Source organism: Chelmon rostratus, chromosome 19 (assembly GCF_017976325.1).
Source record: "Chelmon rostratus isolate fCheRos1 chromosome 19, fCheRos1.pri, whole genome shotgun sequence".
In the NCBI taxonomy this organism is placed as follows: domain Eukaryota; kingdom Metazoa; phylum Chordata; class Actinopteri; order Chaetodontiformes; family Chaetodontidae; genus Chelmon; species Chelmon rostratus.
In genome coordinates this window covers 14,128,459-14,136,269 of record NC_055676.1, presented here as the reverse complement: position 1 = coordinate 14,136,269, position 7,811 = coordinate 14,128,459, and positions in this window count along the sequence as shown.

Genomic DNA, 7,811 nt, shown 5'->3' with positions numbered 1-7,811 from the left:
CAGTGTCTCCAAATGATGAATCTCAGTGATTTGATGATCGTTGGCTTTTCCATCTAGTGACACTATTGCAATGAATTATTTGTTTTTTTTATTTATGTAAAGCCTCCTGGCGTTACTTCCAGCACCATCGTCGGGTTAAAACTTCTGCATGTCCCACACTAGTAACTGCAACACTAATGACATTCCCAACGGCCTCAGGTGTACTTTGTATTTAGTATTTCATGTTCGCATGGTAACACGCTCAATTAGGGTGGTAAACATAAACATGCTAGCATCATCGTTGTGAGCACGTTATGAGGTTAGTTCAAAGCACCTCTGTGCCTGACTGTTATGCATGACTGTTGACTCTAGTCTTGTTGCTGTGTGTCCACTACTGTTTAAGTGGAAATTGAATTTCACTGTTGTTGTGTGAATACCTCTCATCTCTAATATTCCCTCTCGGGCTTACCATTTCATTATCTGATTTTAAATCTTTTTTTTTTTTTAAACACTTCTGCAGGAAATTGTGTTCATGCATCTTGTGAATCAAAAACTGAAAGATGGCTCTCTGCCACTAACAACCTGATGACCTTGCATTCTACCAAGGAGTAATAATACTACAGCTTTTTAAACACACTTGGTTCAAACTCCAAAATCACTGACATTACAACTGTGAGCAACAGTGGTCTTCATTTGAAAGGGAAGCATGAACTGAACAAAGCACATCACAATGTCTTTTACCCATCAGAATATTTCGTGGTCATTCAATCTGTGCTCTTCATCTACCTGCCTGTGTGGAAAAGGTTCCCATGTTCACTGACCTCTCCTCTTAAAACACAATGAGAAAGGAACAATGACCATGGGGGGTTAATTACCACCAGTTAGAGGCCGAAGTGGCTCTCCTCCACTGTGGTTTGTGTAACCCAAGCTCAGTGAGCTGTATCGAGGCTCTATTGTAATGTCAGTCGCCCTGCCTCTGGTCCTTTTCCACATTCCAGATTTACACAGTTAATTCAACGTGTGCATAGGAAATCATTTGAACATTTGCTACTTTAAATTTCACTTAAATGCCTCAGATGACAGGACTGCCTTCTTTCATTTACTTTCAGTTACTTTTTGCTATTACTGCCATCACATCATATTTCATTTGTGCATGTATTAAGAACACTCAGCGATATCTCAATAAACTGTCAATTGCTCCTTGTTTCTGAACATTTCACTTAATCCTACTTTACTTAGCAGGTGAGGGGTTAATGGACTGGTCCCCTGACGTCTGTGCAGAAAGCTAATGGGCCTGGCAAAGATGATGAGGTCACTCTTATTGCTAAGAAACAATGAGCAATTGTCAGACCAGGATACCATGTCGATACTGTTGGCTTGATATAATACATAATTTATATTTTTACGTTTTATATTCATGGTCAGCACTAAATGAAGTCAGATTAGTAGTAATCAGAGGATGAACGGCTTATATTGTGTGAAAGATGTGAGTGAGAAATTAACAAACTTTCTTAAAATGTTTTTCAAAATTAGGATTATTAAATGGACTCACAAGCAATTGGCGACTTTGTATCAGCTGAGAGGGGAATAGTCGTATTAATTTGTTAATTAATACTTTGGCTCACATAACTTGTTGGGTATAAAAGCCATTGATGTGCTTCAACAGAGCTGATTTGTCCTAATAGCCGAGACGTCCTCTTTATTCATACCCCTGAAACTTGATCTCCTGCTACAACATCAAGAGGCCATCTGTGAGGAACCATCAAAATAAAGCAGGATACATTTGCCTTCCAGGCTCACTAACATCCATGGATCCTGTGAGCGTGAGTGCAGTGTTTTTCCTTCATGTCGAAGCCTATTTTCTGGTGTCAAAGGACACCCATACACTGATGTCCTTAAGATCTATAGACAGATGGGACCATTACGGTCAAAGACCCTGGCTTTGTTTGGCCTGGGCTGGTGATGAAATATTGATGGAAAAATAGAAATATTTTGCCTGCTGCTCAATGTTTCCCATCTAAAAGGGTTAATGAGTGTGAGGACTTCCCTGTCTCCTGTTACAACAAAATGTAGCTCTACTACCCACTAACATTGACTAGATCAGTCTGCAGGCTATATGGGGCTAACAAGAATCGATAACCTTTTCAATGCAGGATTAAGTTACCCTGGTATAATTGCTCTAGTAGAAGAATTTGTGGTTATGTTGAGTTGTAGGTTGCTAACCTTTTGTCATTTTCCATCTTTAATGGGAACACTTAACAGAGCCGTGCAATGTTTGGGGAAATATGCTCATTGGCTTTCTTGCTGGAAGTTGGGTGAGAAGATTGATATTCTCATGTCTGCACGTTAAATATGAAGCTACTGCCAGCAGCCTGTTAGCTTAGCTTAGCACAAAGATTGGAAAAATGGGAAAAGAGCTGGCCTGCTCTGTCCAGAAATAACAAAGTCGCCTACTAGCGCCTCTAAAGGTCACAGATTAACGTGATATATCTTTTTTGCTTAAAAACAAGAAGTTGTTTAAGGAAGGTTCCTTATGTAAGATGTTACTTTGTCAGATTTTACTGATTTTGTTACCTTCGAACAGAACCAGGGAAGCTGTTTCCAGTCTTTAAACTAAGCTAGGCTAATTGACTCCCATCTTATGTTTCATATTTGATATATAGGTTGGTGTGTAGTAGGTGTTACTGTAATTGAAATATTAACTTTGTATTTTTTATACTGTTATTAACAATTAAAGCAAATTTACCTTAGTAACAACATGTAAAATCCAGTCAGTGTAGATATGTTGAAAAATTAATCTGGATACTATGATCATTCACTGTAAAGTCAGTTTACAACTAGTTTAAAACAAATCCATTCATTAAGCTGTTTTGTGCTACATTACCTCATACCTTACTGTTAGTTCATCATGTTTCTTAATTACTCGTTCTTGTACTAACTCTTTTATTTGCCTCACCACATAATACACACCCTAATGTAATGGAAGTGCTTTTATTTGGACTTAGTCAGCAGCAACTCTGTGCACTTCAGTAGCTTATACATTATATGGCTGTCTGTAAGCCAGATCCATGTGGCGGGATAAACAGCTGTGTCACTCTGCCACTTGTCTGCAGAGAGATCATTTGCCAGCTGTTCAGACCTGTTGAGCCTGTTAGCTTTGAACTGCCTGCTCCTACTTCATACAGTTAGACCAGCTTCAGGTCAGGAGCCCATCTGCACATTATGAATCAAAGCAAGGTTTCGGCACGCACGGCGCCTTTTTTTATGCTCCTTTACCAGCATTTAACTCTGAGGCTGTATTCGAAACGACCTGCTATGCTAGCAGTAGGCACTGATTTACACAAAATGTAGCAAGTAATATACAGTATACACACAAAAGCAAAATCTGCAGCATACCAAAAATACCCAGATGTCACACTGACTCTGCAAAAATCTCAAATCTCAGTCTATTGATTATAGCCAAATTATTTGACAAATTAAAATTAAGACCAGATGACGGTGTTTGATGAAAAGTCAGGAAATCACCAAAGTTTTTGCAACTCATCCTGAGGGCAGCATGAACAACTATGCCACGGAAAGACACCCAACAGCTGTCAAGACATTTCACTAAAAGCAACCTGCACCCTGAAGTCAGACTGTCAGTGCAAAACTTCATCACAGTCCATTCATTGTAGTTTGTTGAGATATTTATGTCTGGACCAAAGTTTTGAACAACCAACGAACAAACAGACTGGAGTTTTCATCTCCATGAATCGAGCATGGCTATGAACCACCTTCACCGTTACACCCTCCTCCACTTCCCCTGAGGCAGCAGCAGTAATGCAGCATGCTGATCTCAAATCAATAGATTTATCTCCTTCATTTGAAAGGGACTCGGCTCGTGCCTCTCCCCTTCCCCTCCCCTCCCGAGGGTCTACTGGTGGGGTTTGTCTGCTGGCACACACTCTTTTATGTTCTTCGATCTGTTGGCCTGCGTGGCGGTGAATGGATGAGAGGCCCATCAGGTTCAAGGTGGCTATCCTGGTAGCTTTGTCTGCCCCACTCTCAGCGAGTCCCTTGGATGATCTAAATGTTTAATAGCGCTGGTTATGTGGTTGTTATGGCGTGTGTTATGATGGATGATAATGCAGTGTAGGTTCTTTCCGATGGTGCCTGAATTACACCACAGGGTATGCAGGCTGTTTGGGTTGGGTGTTTAACTGGTCTTCATGAGTGAGCCTATAGCAATTATGTTCTAAAATTATAGTTAAAGCAAAAGGATTTTCTTTTTTGTGATCATTTTTTATTGCTTTTACTACATCCTTTAAACATACTGTGTAGGTGCAGCAAGGCAATACATATTATATGTTGTGTGCCCCCAATTTTCCTGCCAGAACTACCCTAATACCTCCACACTGCCAACCTCCACCCACTTTAAATTAAAGTTTATAAAACCGGTCTTTGAGAAAAATGAAAGCTAAAGGATTTTTTTCATTACAGTACCTCTAATGTGGCACACTGACAGTGGCACTGCCTGTTTCTGATCCATAGCAATAAATAAAGCTTCCTAGTGTCTGATGGACAGCCCTCCAAGATCGGTACACCTTTGTTCCATGAAATGAGGAAGACATGTTTTTCTTCCTGGGACCCGCGGATGCATTTCCACCTTAAAGCCGATCCGAGCCGCTGACTTTGGTTGAGCATTACTTGCCGCTTTGCACCTCAGTGAGTATGAGCGGCACAGCAGTAGGTGAGGGTTTTATCTTGAAAGTAGACTCAACAGCAGCAGAGTACATCAAAGATAGATTCCACTTTTAAAATGCCTCAGACCCCCATAAGCTGTGGGTTTAAAGTGCTGAAAAGAATCACAACACCGCTTTGCTTTGGATGAATAAAAAAAAAAAAACGTTCTGTCCATCTCTGCAGCTCTGCCTGCTGATATGCTTTTATTTCTGTCATGCCTGGTGTTTGGATTTGAACAGCACCTCATGTCATCCTTAAGAAAGTCTTTTCGGTGGCTCGTTGTCTAGTCACAGCAGCAGAATTACCTGCAAAACACTCTTTGTCAGCTCACTGTGCAGAGAGCTCACAAACAAGACCATTTAGCTATTATTTCCTCTCAGTCGCAGATACGCACAGCAAAGGAAACGTTTATCAAAAAAAAAAAGATGGGTGACGGTGGGAGAGGAGGAAAATAGGACAGGTGGAGAGAGAGAGGCCAGGAGAGAGGGATGGAGGAGGGAATGGGGGGTTACTGGAGCCAGGGAGGGGTCATGGTGTCCCAGTGGAGAGAAATAGTGGAAAACATCCGTAATTTTCACCGCGGGATCCCATGTAATTGAGTCATTTAAAATACAGATACAGAGCTGAATCAAAGCAAAGTGGCTCGTGGAGGAGGAGGAGTAGGCTGCAAAGTAAAATGGAAGAGAGGTAAAAAAGCAAGGAGGTAGAAGTGTGTGTCTCCCATTATTGGACAAAGCTGGTCTGTTTATCCTGTTCATCTGTCAATCATCTCTTCCAGGACAACCTGTCAGAGATTTCTGTTTGTTTGTCCTTTATGCTACTCTGTCAACACCCCATGATACTAGTGCGTCCTGTGCTCTTTCTTCACACTCTCTCCAATTTTAATTTTATTTTTTTGCAGCACATAATACTTTTTATTTTCCCTCTCTTTCGTTTTGTTATTTCAGTCTGTGGTTTTCCTCACATATTCTGCCTCCAAATGTACACATTGTTTTTGGATTTTTTTTCATATTTCACATGGTTATATTTTATTCCATAGACAAAGATTCAAACAGAGTTAGCACATTTGTATGTGTTTATTCCTGAATGGGGGGGGGGGGGTCGTCATGGATGAGCCTCTTCTAGCATAACAAACCCAAATCTTTATGGAACTGTCGGAACAACACAAGATGCAGGCGCCAGGTTTTGACAAGAAAGAATGTGTTGAATCAAAGGGTGTGCAACACTAAATCTGTATTTCTTCTTATCAATAAATCAAATTAAATAAATGTTTAAATATGACAAAATAGTGAAACTATCAGAATAATTTTAAAACAGATCACAGGACAAATCAATAAAAGGTAAAACAATGAGGATCATGCCAAAATAGAACCAATTCACAGGTTAAAAGATAGAGAAAAGGCTCAAGAGGGAGTTTTTAGAGATGATTTAAAAGATTCTACCGATTTGTCTAGAATTTTGGAAAAAGTGTTTTACAAATAAGTATTAATATGTCGGAGCCACTACCTATTCATTCACTGCTTCCCTCTGCATGAACAATATGCTCCTGAATGAAAGCTGTGCTTGGATTCCTCAGAGGTCCCTGGATGAAACACTATCCGTTTCTTGTATCCTGTCTTTAGAAATTTACGGCCATAGCAAAACCGTGGCAATTATAAAGCAATTACAGTTTCATATGGCCGGTTCTTTTTGAGACTGAGGAAGAGAAAGGAGGCGGTAAAAGCTCAGTAGTTACAAAGAATAAGTGTGCCAATATTGATGTTCCTTTTTTCTAAATGCCCTGTTGTCCAGCTGGGCATGTATTCCACTCGCCTGACCACAAAAACAGCGCATTTTCACTTCATTAAAATGAAAATGAAGAGAAAAATGGATCAATTACTGCGGCTTGGTGATGATTTCTTGAACTCTTGAGAGACCAAATGCTCTGCATGCTTACATGCACCTCATTGATGAGCGGCCCTACAGTTTTTTGTGACAGTGAGCCCTGGGAACAAGAGTCTATTCTCTGCAAGACAATGACAGAGAGGAAGCTGTGTTTGCTTGTGACACTCGATAAGTCTGCTGCGGTAACTACAGCTCCACACACACACACACACACACACACACACTAACTCAGTTCCACGGCTTGATTGACAGGACGCCAAAGACCCACACCTGCTTTAACTGCCTTTATTTTCTAGGCTGTTTGACCAGATCTGGGATGAATTCATAATAACTATCTATGTGTGTGCGCGCTCTTGCGTCCACGCTCATGTATGCATCATCTGGCCGTATATGAGGACCACCACCTGACTTACCCTTTGATACCAGAGCCCTGAAATCATTTCCCAGCCACCCTGAATACATTGGACGGCACATGGTAGCAATATGTTAGGGCCAGGGCCGGGATCATACTTCAGTCATGCTAAATTGGAGGTCTTCATTTAGAGGTGCTGGTCTGGGAACAGCCTTCAGCTCCCACTTAATTTCTCTGCTTCTTTTTTGGAGGTGATAACATGCCCAGGGGCTGACAAGGCGGGGAAATTGATATCTGCACGGATGTCTGTAAGACACAGCACGCCGATCTGCTTGTCTCAGATTCGTGGTCAATCACGCCTGTTCAAGCAGCTGTGTGAGCATGTTGCATATAAGTAACCATAGTGGGAAACATTTAAGTGTTAAGAAACAGCGCATATGTTACCAAATTTATCATAAGCTTCAGGCTGCATTTCCTCTTATGCTGCTAACTTTCATGGCCTAAAATAAATTTTTTGGACATAAGAGATCTGACAGATTTGAGCCATTAATATAACTAGATTCCAGGCACCACGACTACTATGACAATACTACGATGCATTTGTGCAGAAGAAAATGTTTATCAAGCAAACTCTTAAATAAATTTGAGCTGTTTCTAACACTGCTGGACCACACATTCATTTCAGTCCTTCCTGGTCGACAATGCTCATTGAGGTTGGGATACAATTTATGGAGCAGGAACTATTTTGCATAAACAGTTTGGAAATTTGCAGCAATTTTACTTTCTTCTGTCTGGCTGCTGGCATTTTCCAGATGTGCAACAATAGATGTTTCCACATGTGCAGCAAGGGAGAAAACCAATATTCCTCAATGTT